The sequence below is a fragment of the Salvelinus namaycush genome, chromosome 32 (genome assembly GCF_016432855.1).
Source record: "Salvelinus namaycush isolate Seneca chromosome 32, SaNama_1.0, whole genome shotgun sequence".
NCBI classification, from domain to species: Eukaryota; Metazoa; Chordata; class Actinopteri; order Salmoniformes; family Salmonidae; genus Salvelinus; species Salvelinus namaycush.
The window spans coordinates 19,626,746-19,643,726 of NC_052338.1; the positions used below are offsets into that span (position 1 = coordinate 19,626,746).

Below are 16,981 nucleotides of genomic sequence, written 5' to 3' on the forward strand. Positions count from 1 at the left end.
ACATGCAAATGTAAATAAGCAAATAATGTGAAATAAAACCATTTAAAATCATAATACTGTACATATGTATAAAATAGGATGAGATTATGGCAAAAAAGAAAAGAAAAAATACATCCAGTCCACATTCCCATGTTTCAACCTTTGTACAATTTTACAAAAATGGATTAATAAATAAATTAAAGGACATTGTGTGGGACTGTACAGTTGTTCTGACAATGTGCCTCTCTCTTTCCCTACATCTCCCCCACTGCATCCCTCTCTCTCTCTCTCTCTTCTAGAAAGAAATAACCCAGATTTGCATGTTCCTAACAGATAAACCAATATACTTCCCTAACAGCAGAGACTGGACACTGGGCCTCTTCTGAGAGATGGGAAGAAAATAAACAAATCAAACATTAACTACATCGATCTAGCCATAAGTGTCATGAAGGTTAAGTTTACATAGGAAATGATAACCATAGAATTACAATGTCTTATGGAGACACTCAAAATGGCCACCAGTCCTCCCATTATGACATAATTTACCTGAATTGGGAGGGCTGTTCCACTCATTCTAATTCTATGGTGATAAGTTAACACCCCAATAGGGTTATAGGTCAAATAAAGAGGACTACCACCAGTGGAGCTTGCAGTACCAAGTACATGCTTTTATCTCCATTTATTACATGTACAACAGATGTCTTCATAAATAGTTGCATAAAATGTTAAAACTGCAACAATGCACATGATAAGAATGGGGGAAACATAACATCCAGTGAGTGTGTTTATAGTATTCTGTCTTCCTCCTCCTCTTCATTCACATTCCATCTGATTGGCTATATCTGCTGCCACTCATGCTCGGTCGCCCAATTGGCAATCTACAACATTTAATTCACAGGATTCTTTCGTCTCGCCTCCAAGAACATCCTCAAAAGCAGGGGGCCAGTTTGAAACGGGAGGGACAGAAGGCAGTTAGAGTCTATTTACAAAGTAAGGCTTAAACATCTTAAATCTGCGCAACACAATTTTTGTTTTAGCAAAAGCAAAAGCAAATCATTTTCTGTTGTGAAGACAATGCAGCAGTCAGCAGAATCTCTATAGTTACTTGCAACATGGTCGTCGTCATGGTTTCTTAGAGTAAGTACACTGCTCAAAAAAATAAAGGGAACACTAAAATAACACATCCTAGATCTGAATGAATGAAATATTCTTATTAAATACTTTTTTCTTTACATAGTTGAATGTGCTGACAACAAAATCACACAAATATTATCAATGGAAATCAAATTTATCAACCCATGGAGGTCTGGATTTGGAGTCACACTCAAAATTAAAGTGGAAAACCACACTACAGGCTGATCCAACTTTGATGTAATGTCCTTAAAACAAGTCAAAATGAGGCTCAGTAGTGTGTGTGTGGCCTCCACGTGCCTGTATGACCTCCCTACAACGCCTGGGCATGCTCCTGATGAGGTGGCGGATGGTCTCCTGAGGGATCTCCTCCCAGACCTGGACTAAAGCATCCGCCAACTCCTGGACTGTCTGTGGTGCAACGTGGCGTTGGTGGATGGAGCGAGACATGATGTCCCAGATGTGCTCAATTAGATTCAGGTCTGGGGAACGGGCGGGCCAGTCCATAGCATCAATGCCTTCCTCTTGCAGGAACTGCTGACACACTACAGCCACATGAGGTCTAGCATTGTCTCGCATTAGGAGGAACCCAGGGCCAACCGCACCAGCATATGGTCTCACAAGGGGTCTGAGGAGCTCAGATAGGTCTCTTTTCATCAGCTTTTTATTAACCAGCTTGACTGCCACCATGCGTTCGGTCGACTTGTGTTCGCAACGCTTGACCACAGAGAACCGGCCTCTGTGGAGAGAGTATGTACAGTTGGGTAAACAGACAAACACACACACAGCTAGGAGTGATAGGAGAAGAGATGTGTAATGTACCTGCCCAGCTCTGCCACCTCAGTGTAGTGGGACTCAAAGTTGTCCTTCCAGCTCACCCTGACCCCATCACTGGACACAACTACACAGACAGGGGGAATAGTCAAATACAGGGAAAGAGGGAGAGAGTTTGTGTGAAAATTCAACAGAAGCATGCGAGTGCGGGATTACACTACAGTACTGTGGGAATATGTTTGTGCAAATGTGTGTGTGTTTGTGTGATGTCTCACCTAGCACTCTGAGGCTGGCTGATGATGTCACAGAGCCAAGGTCGTTAGCGGCAACGCAGGTGTAAACACCGTCGTCCTCCGAAGACACGCCTACTATCCTCAGGGTTGCCTCACCAGTCTCACTGTCTCACACACACACACACACACACACACACACACACACACACACACACACACACACACACACACACACACACACACACACACACACACACACACACACACACACACACACACACACACACACATGTTTTCATTTGAACTGTTTCACAGTCACATTTATACATTTACTTAAATATGATAATACAGAGCCTTCAGAAAGTAGTCACACCCATCGACTTTTCCACATTTTGTTGTGTCACAGCCTACATTTAAATTGAGGTTGTGTCACTGGCCCACAATGTCAAAGTAGAATTATGTTTTTAGAACTTTTTACAAAGTAATAAAAAATGAAAAGCTGAAATGTCTTGAGTCTATAAGTATTCAACCCCTTTGTTATGGCAAGACTAAATAAGTTCAGGATTAAAACATTTACTAAACAAGTCACATTATACATTGCATGGACTCACTCTGTGTGCAATAATAGTCTTTAATATGATTTTTGAATCACTACCTCTTCTCTTTACCCCACACATACAATTATCTGTAAGGTCCCTCATTTATCAATATTGCGTAGAAACTATTCTAAAATACACTTCATGGCCAAAAGTATGTGGATACATGCTCGTCGAACATGGAGTTGGTTCCCCCTGCTATAACAGCCTCCATTCTTCTGGGAATTCTTTCCACTAGATGTGCAGGCCAGTCAAATTCTTCCACACCAATCTCAACAAATCATTTTTGTATGGACCTCGCTTTGTGCACGGGGCATTGCCATGGAAAGGGCCTTTACAGTTGGCACTATGCATTGGGGTAGGTAGCGTTCTCCTGGCATCCGCCAAACCCAGATTTGGCCGTCGGACTGCCAGATGGTGAAGCGTGATTCATCACTCCTGAGAACTCATTTCCACGGCTCCAGAGTCCCATGGCGCTGAGCTTTACACCACTCACCCAACGCTTGGCATTGAGCATGGTGATCTTAGGCTTGTGTGCGGCTGCTCGGCCACGGAAACCCATTGCATGAAGCTCTCGACGAACAGTTATTGTGCTGACGTTGCTTCCAGAGACAGTTTGGAACTCGGTAGTGATTGTTACAACCGAGGACAGGCGATTTTTACGCGTTACACGCTTCTGCACTCGGCAGTCTCCTTCTGAGCTTTTGTATCTTACCACTTCGTGGCTGAGAAGTTGTTGCCCTTAGGCATTTCCACTTCACAATACTTCACAATAACAGCACTTCCAGTTGACCGGGACAGCTCTAGCAGGGCAGAAATTTGCTGAAGTGACTTGTTGGAAAGGTGGCATCCTATGACGATATTGTTCTCACCCTGGTGTACGACCTTGGCTATTTGCATTTTGAAACGCTCCTAATTAACCATATATGGTCAAAATCATACCTTTTAAAGCCCATGTGCAGTACTACGCCATACCATGAAATACCCCCGCATAACCAAAAAACGCAAAGAAAAAAATAAAAACTTTCAGAGACTGAAATATAGGTTCTAGTGTCAGAGATTGAGTACAACCAAAAGGTTATATTTGGCTCGCTCAGTTGTGGTTTGACCAGTAAAAATTAAAACATAGCTACAAAGAGAGGACCATTAGGACAATTCAAGTTGCTTTAGCAATGGCAAATTTACTTCAAATGAGTAGACAACACTGACCAATAAGCCATCCATCCTCAACAGTTCCCTCCTGTAGGAATACAGGTCAACATTGCTGTTCTACAGAATGAACAAGTTGTGCGTTTCAGCTGGCCACCTTGACACCACATTCAGAAGCATTACATTACATAACCTATCACCTGAACATTAAGAGTGGAAAGCTTTTCTGTTCACATAGTATAACTTGTTTTGGGAAGATGCTTTTATGGCGATGTGGGTGCCGTCTATTGATTTCAATCTGTTGTGCGATGGTGTATGGAAATTGTATATGTTACAGTCCATTTTGCTGATAATTGCCTCCCAAACGGCTCATCGAGGGATGCGAGACGCCGATCGGCAAGCTCCCGCTGAAAAGTGCCCATTGCCAAAAACCAGAGGATGGATAGCACTTTAATGTGCACCGGAATGACATGTTTCCCTTTCTAAAGTAGGTCTTAAATACTCAAAAATCCTATACGATTGATTTTGGGAAATTATATCTGATGAGCCAATCTGTACTTTCTGCAAAAAAGTCCTACCAGTCTCTAAAAACGCACTCTCTGCGAAATGCAGGGAATGCCAAATCTTCTATCAGACATTTTTCATTCGATTTCCCATTATCTCAGTCTTTTATAGTATTTCAACAATGGTTTCACTTTAACACGCACCTCTAATTTAACTAATTACTGTACTTTATAGGGATTATAATCATAACAAATAAACTGACGTGGTCAAATTATTTATAGCATGTCAAGATCTGTTACATGAATTGCACAATAGAAATATAATTACATAAAAACTTTTTTTTTTTATTACTCTCACAATTTCATCCATTTTCAACATATTTTCCTTATTCCACCACTTGGCTCTGTGCCTACGAATGGTCATGGGTGTGCGTAAATGTGCACACATTCTCAAGCAAACGTTCATATTGATAAATCTCACACTTTGCATGGAAATGATCCCACGCATCTTATATGCACAGATTTGTGCCTATGCACAGTTGATAAATGAGGCCCCTGGTGTGCAAAGCACTTAAAGACTTACCCAGAAAGACAGCTGTGATCGCTGCCAAAAGGTGCTTCTACAAAGTGTTGGTTTAGGGGTGTGAATACTCAATAAATATGCAAACATTTCTAAAAACATGTTTTCACTTTGTCATTATGGGGTATTGTGTGTAAATGGGTGAGAACAAAAATATATTTAATCAATTTTGAATTACGGCTGTAACAACAAAATGTGGACAAAGTCAAGGGGTATGGATACTTTCTGAAGGCACTGTATGCCACGTAGAAGGTCATTTTATCCAAAGTGCCTTCCAGTACAGTGAGTGTGTGAATGTGTAACCCAAAACAAGAAGGGACATATTAATAGAGCTTAAGGTTTCACTATCACACACAGGTGTGTGTGTGGTACCTGTAGCCAATATTGTGTGTGTGTGGGCATGTACAGTGGGGAGAACAAGTATTTCATACACTGCCGATTTTGCAGGTTTTCCTACTTACAAAGCATGTAGAGGTCTGTAATTTTTATCATAGGTACACTTCAACTGTGAGAGACGGAATCTAAAACAAAAATCCAGAAAATCACATTGTATGAGTTTTAAGTAATTCATTTGCATTTTATTGCATGACATAAGTATTTGATACATCAGAAAAGCAGAACTTAATATTTGGTACAGAAACCTTTGTTTGCAATTACAGAGATCATACGTTTCCTGTAGTTCTTGACCAGGTTTTCACACACTGCAGCAGGGACTTTGACCCGCTCCTCCATACAGACCTTCTCCAGATCCTTCAGGTTTCGGGGCTGTCGCTGGGCAATACGGGCTTTCAGCTCCCTCCAAAGATGTTCTATTGGGTTCAGGTCTGGAGACTGGCTAGGCCACTCCAGGACCTTGAGATGCTTCTTACGGAGCCACTCCTTAGTTGCCCTGGCTGTGTGTTTCGGGTCGTTGTCATGCTGGAAGACCCAGCCACGACCCATCTTCAATGCTCTTACTGAGGGAAGGAGGTTAGAGATCACTTTGTGATTTCGGCTTTCGTGCTGCGTGTATTGTGCACTTGTTATTATGGGTCCCGTCCCGTGTATTGTTGTGCATTTGTTATTACGGGTCTCGCTCCGTGTATTTATTAGAGGTTTAACCTCGCTCTTTTGTTTGGGTTACATCCCTGTGTTTTTGTATACGTGTTTGTTTTGGGCTTTGTCCCTGTGCCTTTTCATGGCATGTGGTATTGTTTGGGTGGAGTATTAAACCCCCCTATTACGTATTCTTGTGCCTGTCCACAATAACTTATACAACATGACACCTTTTTTGGTTACTACATAATTCCATATGTGTTACTTCATAGTTCTACAATGTAGAACATTGTAAATATAAGGAAAACCCCTGAATGAGTAGGTGTTCTAAAACTTTTGATCGGTGGTGTACAGTTGAAGTCGGAAGTTTACATACACCTTAGCCAAATGCATTTAAACTCAGTATTTCACAATTCCTGACATTTAATCTGAGTAAAAAGTCCCTGTCTTAGGTCAGGTAGGATCACCACTTTTATTATAAGAATGTGAAATGTCAGAATAAAAGTAGAGCGAATTATTTATTTCAGCATTTATTTATTTCATCACATTCCCACTGCGTCACTCAAATAATATTTGGTAGATTTGCCTTTAAATTGTTTAGCTTGGGTCAAACATTTCGGGTAGCCTTCCACAAGCTTCCCACAATAAGTTGGGTGAATTTTGGCCCATTTCTCCTGACAGAGCTGGTGTAACTGAGTCAGGTTTGTAGGCCTCCTTGCTCGCACACACTTTTTCAGTTCTGCCCACAAATGTTCTATGTGATTGAGGTCAGGGCTTTGTGATGGCCACTCCAATACCTTGACTTTGTTGTCATTAAGCCCTTTTGCCATAACTTTAGAATTATGCTTGGGGTCATTGTCCATTTGGAAGACCCATTTGCGACCAAGCTTCAACTTCCGGACTGATGTCTTGAGATGTTGCTTCAATATATCCACATCATTTCCCTCCTCATGATGCCATCTATTTTGTGAAATGCACCAGTCTCTCCTTCAGCAAAGCACCCCCACAACATGATACTGCCACCCCCGTGCGTCACGGTTGGGATGATGTTCTTCGGCTTGCAAGCGTCCCCCTTTTTCCTCCAAACATAACGATGGTCATTATGGCCAAACAGTTCTATTTTTGTTTCATCAGACCAGAGGACATATCTCCAAAAAGTATGATCTTTGTCCCCATGTGCAGTTGCAAACCGTAGTCTGGCTTTTTTATGGCGGTTTTTGAGCAGTGGCTTCTTCATTGCTGAGCGGCCTTTCCGGTTATGTCGATATAGGACTCGTTTTACTGTGGATATAGATACTTTGTACCTGTTTCCTCCAGCATCTTCACAAGGTCCTTTGCTGTTGTTCTGGGATTGATTTGCACTTTTGGCACCAAAGTACGTTAATCTCAAGGAGACAGAACGTGTCTCCTTCCTGAGTGGTATGACGGCTGCGTGGTCCCATGGTGTTTATGGAAATTACTCCCAATGATGAACCAGACTTGTGGAGGTCTACAACTTTTTTTCTGAGGTCTTGGCTGATTTCTTTTGATTTTCCCACGATGTCAAGCAAAGAGGCACTGAGTTTGAAGGTAGGCCTTGAAATACATCCACAGGTACACCTCCAATTGACTCAAATGATGTCAATTAGCCTATCAGAAGCTTCTAAAGCCATGACATAATTTTCTGGAATTTTCCAAGCTGTTTAAAGGCACAGTCAACTTAGTGTATGTAAACTTCTGACCCACTGGAATTGTGATACCGTGAATTAGAAGTGAAATAATCTGTCTGTAAACAATTGTTGGAAAAATTACTTGTGTCATACACAGAGTAGATGTCCTAACCGACTTGCCAAAACCATAGTTTGTTAACAAGAAATTTGTGGAGTGGTTGAAAAACGAGTTGTAATGACTCCAACCAAAGTGTATGTAAACTTCCGACTTCAACTGTATTTGTTTAAAAATACATAAGATATACGAGGGATTGAAAATGATGCAGACAATTACATTGATAGAAGCCACAATCTACTTGCAATATTAAAGCTGATCCATCCCCTAGAAAAAATAAAAATAATAATAAATATATATATATATTTTTAAAGGTCAAAATGTTTGTGTTCCTGTTTGAGGTTTCAAGAGATGCTTTTTCAATAGAAGTCATCCATTGCCGGATAAATGAGAAAAGATGAATGATAGCACAAATTGTCTCTTTTTACATATGCAATCGTCTGGAGATTATTGACTTGAGTTTATATCCATCTATACCAGTTTGGTGACATTATCAACGAATTTACATCATCAGGCAGAAGCATTCTTATCGCCTCCGGGATGTTTGGGATTGTACTGTCAGACATTCAGTTACACACAAGCTACCTGTGGTATGACAATAAACATAGATATTTTCTTACTCTAAGGTTTATCTGATTGAAGGATGTGCTGTGGGAAGAACAAAGCTATCAGTGTATTCTGATGATGTCCAATGTGATGATATAATTTATAAATAGTAGTAAACTATTATGAGGGTTCACAGTCCCTGGTGGAGTGGGCCTATCTCTGGTTTAGTGAATCAAGAACTAAAGGTAACGCTTTATATGAAGGGGTAGACATAATATATTCATAATACGTGCAAGTATGTTATGTATGTGGGGTAGAGCAGAACAAATTCATGTTCCAACGAAACTTCATGGATGTCCCCTCCCATACCAGTTTGCTGGCATTGCCAGCAAGTCAAAGTCATCAGGGCTGGGAAGACATCATTCATAACAACTGCCTATAAGTCAGTCACACAGGAATAGTTTCACCTCTATGCACGCAAGTCTGTACATTGCAGACATAACTGTGGTATGACAGTAGACATAGATATTTTCTCACGCTAAGATGGCATTGTCTGATTGAAGGATATACTGTGGATAAAACTAAGCTACAGTGTCAGGGTGTCCAAGAGATTCGTTTACAGTCCCTGATCAAATAAAGCCAGTGAGTGGTTTAGTTAATCAATGACTATCAAATTAACTCTGATTAAGTCAATGATTTAACTAGTAGTAGTGGCAGTCCAGTCTCCTTTTCACCTCATTTAACACCTGATTTAACACTTGGCCACAAAACCTGACACGACCGTTTGGACTGGTGAATGACTGGTGACAGTGGAGCAATGACACAATGACAAAGTGTTAAAGCGAAACAGAAAAAGACAAAAGCTGGAACATGACAGTCAACATTCCACCCCATTCCACCTCTGCACGCAGAACCAAACCTACTAAAGCTACTCTATTTATGTTAAGACTGTCATGATTAAAGGTAATATGGAACACAATGCATAATGAGAGGCGTTGACATAAAATACCACACAGCGTACAAAACAATTCCCACGATGACTCAGTAAGACAGACAGGATAGACCTGATCCCCATGTCGCTGTTGGTACAGTAGTCATAGCAATAGGAACAGGCTATAGTAAAGGTACAATAGGTAAATATGTGACCGACCGGCTCAAATCGGTCTTATGTAGCAAAATTAGAAATGGTGTTTTTTACATTGAATAAAAGTAGAGACTTAGAGCTACAAAATGTTATCTCATACGCTGAATGTTGAGGAACAATGGGAAAGTAATTCTGCTTTGAAAGTTGATAAACTTCTAAAATGGCCGTTGAATGTTTTGGTACCTACTGGTTAGCTCTCCTTTGTCTACACCCATTCAGCATTGTTCACACCCTCTTAAGTCAGCCCCACCCATCTCTTTAAGGATTCACACGTGAGGTCATGTACTAGTCAGTAAGTAGTGTAGTAAAGATTAAGACTAAAAGTGGTAAAAGTAGTAGCCTACAATAAGGAAAAATTCCAGGTAAACAGAAGGTGTCCAGATGAAAATATTAGATAAATATTTTTTTTATTTTTTTTTATTTCACCTTTATTTAACCAGGTAGGCTAGTTGAGAACAAGTTCTCATTTACATCTGCGACCTGGCCAAGATAAAGCAAAGCAGTGCAACACAAACAACAACACAGATTTACACATGGAATAAACAAGCGTACAGTCAATAACACAATAGAAAAAAAAGAAAGTCTATATAGTGTGTGCAAATGTCGTGAGGAGGTAAGGCAATAAATAGGCCATAGTAGCAAGTAATTACAATTTAGCAAATTAACACTGGGGTGATAGATGTGCATATGATGATGTGCAAGTAGAAATAATGGTGTGCAAAAGAGCAGAGAAGTCAATAAAAACTATGTGGATGAGGTAGGTAGATTGGATGGGCTATGTACAGCTGCAGCGATCAGTTAGCTGCTCGGATAGCTGATGTTTAAAGTTAGTGAGGGAGATATAAGTCTCCAGTTTCAGCGATTTTTGCAATTCGTTCCAATCATTGGCAGCAGAGAACTGGAAGGAAAGACGGCCAAAGGAGGTGTTGGGTTTGGGGATGACCAGTGAGATATACCTGCTGGAGCGCGTGCTACGGGTGGGTGTTGTTATTGTGACCAGTGAGCTGAGATAAGGCGGAGCTTTACCTAGCATAGCCTTGTAGATGACCTGGAACCAACGAATATGTAGCGAGGGCCAGCCGATAAAAGCATACAGGTCGCAATGGTGGGTGGTATATGGGGCTTTGGTGACAAAACGGATGGCACTGTGATAGACTGCATCCAGTTTGCTGAGTAGAGTGTTGGAGGCTATTTTGTAAATGACATCGCCAAAGTCGAGTATCGGTAGGATAGTCAGTTTTACTAGGGTATGTTTGGCGGTGTAAGTGAAGGAGGCTTTGTTGTGATTCTAGATTTAATTTTGGATTGGAGATGTTTAATATGAGTCTGGAAGGAGAGTTTACAGTCTCGCCAGACACCTAGGTATTTGTAGTTGTCCACATATTCTAAGTCAGAACCGTTCAGAGTAGTGATGCTGGACGGGCGGGCAGGTGCGGGCAGCGATCGGTTGAATAGCATGCATTTAGTTTTACTAGCGTTTAAGAACAGTTGGAGGCCACGGAAGGAGTGTTGTATGGCATTGAAGCTCGTTTGGAGGTTTGTTAACACAGTCTCCAAAGAAGGGCCAGATGTATACAGAATGGGGTCGTCTGCGTAGAGGTGGATCAGGGAATCACCCGCAGCAAGGGCGACATCGTTGATATACAGTTGAAGTCGGAAGTTTACATACACTTAGGTTGGAGTCATTAAAACTCGTTTTTTATCCACTCCACAAATTTCTTGTTAACAAACTATAGTTTTGTCAAGTCAGTTAGGACATCTAGTTTGTGCATGAAACAAGTAATTTTCAAACAATTGTTTACAGACAGATTATTTAACTTATAATTAACTGTATCACAATTCCAGTGAGTCAGAAGTTTACATACACTAAGTTGACTGTGCCTTTAAACAGCTTGGAAAATTCCAGAAAAGGATGTCATGGCTTTAGAAGCTTCTGATAGGCTAATTGACATCATTTGAGTCAATTGGAGGTGTACCTGTGGATGTACACTGCTCAACAAAATAAAGGGAACACTTAAACAACACAATGTAACTCCAAGTCAATCACACTTCTGTGAAATCAAACTGTCCACTTAGGAAGCAACACTGATTGACAATACATTTCACATGCTGTTGTACAAATGGAATAGACAAAAGGTGGAAATTATAGGCAATTAGCAAGACACCCCCAATAAAGGAGTGATTCTGCAGGTGGTGACCACAGACCACTTCTCAGTTCCTATGCTTCCTGGCTGATGTTTTGGTCACTTTTGAATGCTGGCGGTGCTTTCACTCTAGTGGTAGCATGAGACGGAGTCTACAACCCACACAAGTGGCTCAGGTAGTGCAGCTCATCCAGGATGGCACATCAATGCGAGCTGTGGCAAGAAGGTTTGCTGTGTCTGTCAGCGTAGTGTCCAGAGCATGGAGGCGCTACCAGGAGACAGGCCAGTACATCAGGAGACGTGGAGGAGGCCGTAGGAGGGCAACAACCCAGCAGCAGGACCGCTACCTCCGCCTTTGTGCAAGGAGGAGCACTGCCAGAGCCCTGCAAAATGACCTCCAGCAGGCCACAAATGTGCATGTGTCTGCTCAAATGGTCAGAAAGACTCCATGAGGGTGGTATGAGGGCCCGACGTCCACAGGTGGGGGTTGTGCTTACAGCCCAACACCGTGCAGGACGTTTGGCATTTGCCAGAGAACACCAAGATTGGCAAATTCGCCACTGGCGCCCTGTGCTCTTCACAGATGAAAGCAGGTTCACACTGAGCACATGAGCACATGTGACAGACGTGACAGAGTCTGGAGACGCCGTGGAGAACGTTCTGCTGCCTGCAACATCCCCCAGCACGACCGGTTTGGCGGTGGGTCAGTCATGGTGTGGGGTGGCATTTCTTTGTGGGGCCGCACAGCCCTCCATGTGCTCGCCAGAGGTAGCCTGACTGCCATTAGGTACCGAGATGAGATCCTCAGAGCCCTTGTGAGACCATATGCTGACACATGCACATTTGTGGCCTGCTGGAGGTCATTTTGCAGGGCTCTGGCAGTGCTCCTCCTTGCACAAAGGCGGAGGTAGCGGTCCTGTTGCCCTCCTACGGCCTCCTCCACGTCTCCTGATGTACTGGCTTGTCTCCTGGTAGCGCCTCCATGCTCTGGACACTACGCTGACAGACACAGCAAACCTTCTTGCCACAGCTCACATTGATGTGCCATCCTGGATGAGCTGCACTACCTGAGCCACTTGTGTGGGTTGTAGACTCCGTCTCATGCTACCACTAGAGTGAGAGCACCGCCAGCATTCAAAAGTGACCAAAACATCAGCCAGGAAGCATAGGAACTGAGAAGTGGTCTGTGGTCACCACCTGTAGAATCACTCTTTTATTGGGGGTGTCTTGCTAATTGCCTATAATTTCCACCTTTTGTCTATTCCATTTGCACAACAGCATGTGAAATGTATTGTCAATCAGTGTTGCTTCCTAAGTGGACAGTTTGATTTCACAGAAGTGTGATTGACTTGGAGTTACATTGTGTTGTTTAAGTGTTCCCTTTATTTTTTTGAGCAGTGTATTTCAAGGCCTACCTTCAAACTCAGTGCCTCTTTGCTGGACATCATGGAAAAATCAAAAGAAATCAGCCAAGACCTCAGAAAAAAAGTTGTAGACCTCTACAAGTCTGGTTGATCCTTGGGAGCAATTTCCAAATGCCTGAATTTATCAATTTCATCTGTACAAACAATAGTACGCAAGTATAAACACCTTGGGACCACACATCCGTCATACCGCTCAGGAAGGAGACGCATTCTGTCTCTTGGAGATGAACGTACTTTGGTGCAAAAAGTGCAAATCAATCCCAGAACAACAGCCAAGGACCTTGTGAAGATGCTGGAGGAAACAGGTACAAAAGTATCTATTCCCACAGTAAAACGAGTCCTATATCAACATAACCTGAAAGGCCACTCAGCAAGGAAGAAGCCACTGCTCCAAAACTGCCATAAAAAGCCAGACTACGGTTTGCAACTGCACATGGGGACAAAGATCGTACTTTTTGGAGAAATGTCCTTTGGCCATAATGTTTATCGTTATGTTTGGAGGAAAAAGGGGGATGCTTGCAAGCCGAAGAACACCATCCCAACCATGAAGCACGGGGGTGGCAGCATCCTGTTGTGGGGGTGCTTTGCTGCAGGAGAGACTGGTGCACTTCACAAAATAGATGGCTTCATTAAAGCTTGGTCGCAAATGGGTCTTCGAAATGGACAATGACCCCAAGCATACTTCCAAAGTTGTGGCAAAATGGCTTAAGGACAACAAAGTCAAGGTATTGGAGTGGCCATCATAAAGCCCTGACCTCAATCCTGTAGAAAATGTGTGGGCAGAACTGAAAAAAGCTTGTGCGAACAAGGGGGCCTACAAACCTGACTCAGTTACACCAGCTCTGTCAGGAGGAATGGGCCAAAATGCACCCAACTTATTGTGGGAAGCTTGTGCAAGGCTACCCAAAACGTTTGACCCAAGTTAAACAATTTAAAGTCAATGCTACCAAATACTAATTGAGTGTATGTAAACTTCTGACCCACTGGGAATGTGATGAAAGGAATAAAATCTGAAATAAATCATTCTCTCTATTATTCTCACATTTCGCATTCTTAAAATAAAGTGTTGATCCTAACTGACCTAAGACAGGGAATTTTTACTAGGATTAAATGTCAGGAATTGTGAAAAACTGAGTTTAAATGTATTTGGCTAAGGTATATGTAACCTTCCGACTTCAACCGTAAACAGAGAAAAGAGACGGCCTGAGAATTTAACCCTGTGGTATCCCCGTAGAGACTGCCAGAGGTCCGGACAACAGGCCTTCCGATTTGACACACTGAACTCTGTCTGAGAAGTAGTTGGTGAACCTGGCGAGGTAGTCATTTGAGATACCAAGGCTGTTGAGTATGCCGATGAGAATACGGTGATTGACAGAGTCAAAAGCCTTGGCCAGGTCGATGAAGACAGCTGCACAGTACAATATTTTATCGATGCCGGTTATATCGTTTAGTTCCTTGAGCGTGGCAGAGGTGCACCCATGACCAGCTCGGAAACCAGATTGGACAGCGGAGAAGGTACGGTAGGATTCGAAATGGTCAGTGATCTGTTTATTAACTTGGCTTTCGAAGACTTAAGAAATACAGGGCAGGATGGATATAGGTCTATAACAGTTTGGGTCTAGAGTGTCACCTCCTTTGAAGAGGGGGATGACCGTGGCAACTTTCCAATCTTTAGGGATCTCGGACGATATGAGAGGTTGAAGAGACTGGTAATAGGGGTTGCAACAATGGCGGCGGATAATTTTAGAATGAGAGGGTCCAGATTGTCTATCCCAGCTGATTTGTACAGATCCAGGTTCTGCAGCTCATTCAGAACATCTGCTATCTGGATTTGGGTGAAGGAGAAGCTGGGGAGGCTTGGGCAGTGCAGAGCTGTTGGCTGGGGTTGGGATAGCCAGGAGGAAAGCATGGCCAGCTGTAATATTAGATGAAACTTACCCAGACACACTTGTCAAAATTGATGGGTCATATGAAAGATATGCTGTAACCCTTGAGTAATCATACTGTCATACTTGAGTAAAAGTAAAGATACCTTAATAGAAAATGACTCAAGTAAAATTCTACTTGAGTAAAAGTCTAAAAGTATTTGGCTTAAACAAATACTTAAGGATCAAAAGTAAATGGAAATGCTAAAATGTACTTAAGTATCAAAAGTAAGAGTATAAATACATTCAAATTCTTTATACACTGCTCAAAAAAATAAAGGGAACACTAAAATAACACATCCTAGATCTGAATGAATGACATATTCTTATTAAATACTTTGTTTTTTACATAGTTGAATGTGCTGACAACAAAATCACACAAATATTATCAATGGAAATCAAATTTATCAACCCATGGAGTTTTGGATTTGGAGTCACACTCAAAATTAAAGTGGAAAACCACACTACAGGCTGATCCAACTTTGATGTAATGTCCTTAAAACAAGTCAAAATGAGGCTCAGTAGTGTGTGTGGCCTCCACGTGCCTGTATGACCTCCCTACAACGCCTGGGCATGCTCCTGATGAGGTGGCGGATGGTCTCCTGAGGGATCTCCTCCCAGACCTGGACTAAAGCATCCGCCAACTCCTGGACTGTCTGTGGTGCAACGTGGCGTTGGTGGATGGAGCAAGACATGATGTCCCAGATGTGCTCAATTGGATTCAGGTCTGGGGAACGGGCGGGCCAGTCCATAGCATCAATGCCTTCCTCTTGCAGGAACTGCTGACACACTCCAGCCACATGAGGTCTAGCATTGTCTTGCATTAGGAGGAACCCAGGGCCAACCGCACAAGCATATGGTCTCACAAGGGGTCTGAGGATCTCACCTCGGTACCTAATGGCAGTCAGGCTACCTCTGGCGAGCACATGGAGGGCTGTGCGGCCCCCCAAAGAAATGCCACCCCACACCATGACTGACCCACCGCCAAACCGGTCATGCTGGAGGATGTTGCAGGCAGCAGAACGTTCTCCACGGCGTCTCCAGACTCTGTCACGTCTGTCACATGTGCTCAGTGTGAACCTGCTTTCATCTGTGAAGAGCCCAGGGCGCCAGTGGCAAATTTGCCAATCTTGGTGTTCTCTGGCAAATGCCAAACGTCCTGCATGGTGTTGGGCTGTAAGCACAACCCCCACCTGTGGACGTCGGGCCCTCATATCACCCTCATGGAGTCTGTTTCTGACCATTTGAGCAGACACATGCACATTTGTGGCCTGCTGGAGGTCATTTTGCAGGGCTCTGGCAGTGCTCCTCCTGCTCCTCCTTGCACAAAGGCGGAGGTAGCGGTCCTGCTGCTGGGTTGTTGCCCTCCTACGGCCTCCTCCACGTCTCCTGATGTACTGGCCTGTCTCCTGGTAGCGCCTCCATGCTCTGGACACTACGCTGACAGACACAGCAAACCTTCTTGCCACAGCTCGCATTGATGTGCCATCCTGGATGAGCTGCACTACCTGAGCCACTTGTGTGGGTTGTAGACTCTGTCTTATGCTACCACTAGAGTGAAAGCACCGCCAGCATTCAAAAGTGACCAAAACATCAGCCAGGAAGAATAGGAACTGAGAAGTGGTCTGTGGTCACCACCTGCAGAACCACTCCTTTATTGGGGGTGTCTTGCTAATTGCCTATAATTTTCACCTTTTGTCTATTCCATTTGCACAACAGCATGTGAAATTTATTGTCAATCAGTGTTGCTTCCTAAGTGGACAGTTTGATTTCACAGAAGTGTGATTGACTTGGAGTTACATTGTGTTGTTTAAGTGTTCCCTTTATTTTTTTGAGCAGTGTATTAAGCAAACCAGACGACACAATTGGTTTTTTTATTGACAGAGCCAGTGGCACACTCCAACACAGATACAATTTACAAACAAAGCATTTGTGTTTAGTGAGTCTGCCAGATCAGATGCAGTAGGGATGACCAGGGAGGTTCTCTTGATGTGTGTGAATTGGACAATTTTCCTGTCAAAATGTAACAAGAACTTTTGGGTGTCAGAAAATGT

At 42.9% G+C, this 16,981-nt stretch overlaps 1 long non-coding RNA gene across 1 annotated transcript; it reads right to left on the reverse strand.

The window, feature by feature from the left end:
* Nucleotides 1–1,799: 1,799 nt before the first annotated feature.
* LOC120026882 lies at nucleotides 1,800–2,307 on the reverse strand. Its single transcript, XR_005473244.1, has 3 exons — nucleotides 2,160–2,307; nucleotides 1,933–2,011; nucleotides 1,800–1,849 (listed from the first exon to the last, which is right to left on the reverse strand). It is a non-coding gene; the product is annotated as an uncharacterized LOC120026882 (long non-coding RNA).
* Between the last annotated feature and the right edge of the window lie 14,674 nt (nucleotides 2,308–16,981).